This window comes from Rattus rattus, chromosome 15, assembly GCF_011064425.1.
Source record: "Rattus rattus isolate New Zealand chromosome 15, Rrattus_CSIRO_v1, whole genome shotgun sequence".
Classification (NCBI taxonomy): Eukaryota; Metazoa; Chordata; class Mammalia; order Rodentia; family Muridae; genus Rattus; species Rattus rattus.
The window spans coordinates 40,935,148-40,936,510 of NC_046168.1; the positions used below are offsets into that span (position 1 = coordinate 40,935,148).

Below are 1,363 nucleotides of genomic sequence, written 5' to 3' on the forward strand. Positions count from 1 at the left end.
CTAGGGGAGGCTGGGTTTTGTCTTGGTGAGATCCCTTGAAAGATCAGCCTAGGCCATGCCTTAGAATTTTCTTTGAATTTATTCCTTTTCTAATTCCTAACCAAATACCTGACAATTGACAATTTAAGGCTTTATTCTGGCTCATAGTTCAGAGGCATACAGCCCATCATGGTGTGGAAGGAATGGTCCCTCTTGCTGCCCAGAAAGCAGAGAAAGGAGAACGCTCATGCGCAGAGGCCCCTCCCTCCCTCGCTTGCTGCTACATGGTCATGGACTCAGACATGGCCCCCAGTGGCAGCAGAGGCCATGACCCCACCATGGTCCCTGGTGGCATCACATTAGGCTATTCCTCATTACCCTTGAGTCTCCAGTTCTACCTCTCTTCATTGTACCCATATTCCTCTGTTTCTTTCTCTTCTGTTTCTCCACTACTAACTTGCATTTGCTCCTCTGAGTGGCACCTAGGGTCTCTGAGAGTCTGGGGTCATCTCAGGAGTGCTATGCCCCACTCATGCATGATGGCATCACTCAGGGGTTATCTTGGGCATAGTCTGCCCCACTAGGCCTGCCCAGCACCCAACTGGTGTTCATCTCAGGCTAGCCCACTGTCCAGGCTCTGTGGTGCTGGTCTGGTGGTCGTCTCAGGCTAGCTCCTTCACAGGTCTGCCTGAGTAGCCCTATGCCAGGGTGGTTGTCTTAGGCTCTCTACTGCCTGGGCCAAGGTGCTAGGAGGGGTTTTCTTTTTTTTTTTTTTTTTTTTTTTTTTCGGAGCTGGGGACTGAACCCAGGGCCTTGCGCTTTATAGGCAAGAACTCTACCACTGAGCTAAATCCCCAACCCCCAGGAGGGGTTTTCTAGTCTTTTCTGGCTTGTTCCCTGTCCTGGAGCCCATCTGGGCCTGCTTGGTGTCTGACTGGTGGTGGTCTCAGGGTCACTTTTTTCAGGAAATGTTAGGCTACTACATTCAGATAGATGTTCTCAGGTCAGAACACTGAGTGTAGACATAACCTCTCTTCTCTCTGCCACCTACTGACCCATGTATGATACAGCAGCCACATCTGCAACTTATCTTCAGACTTCTGCAATAAAACTTGAGGATAAAGCTTGTCTTTCCCTGTCTTCCTACTTCCCAGCATCCTCTGCTCTCTATGCTTACCCTATAGTCACAACAGCAATGATGGTGAGTAGTTACTAGGCTGTTTGAGCTCATAGTTCTGTGAAAAAGCCTGGCTGCTGGTTTTCTGGGAGCAAGTAAAGGGTTTGCTATTAAGTGTCTTTGTTTACTTTTCTCTTGTGCCTCTTTGGGACTTCCTGTGTTGTTGATATCCCAGAGTCTGGTTAGCTGGGGCTGAAGAGTCAGCCA

The 1,363-nt window shown here is 49.2% G+C and overlaps 1 pseudogene; it reads right to left on the minus strand.

Annotated features, from left to right (window-relative positions):
* Window positions 1-946: 946 nt before the first annotated feature.
* LOC116885053 lies at window positions 947-1,086 on the minus strand (annotated as a pseudogene).
* Between the last annotated feature and the right edge of the window lie 277 nt (window positions 1,087-1,363).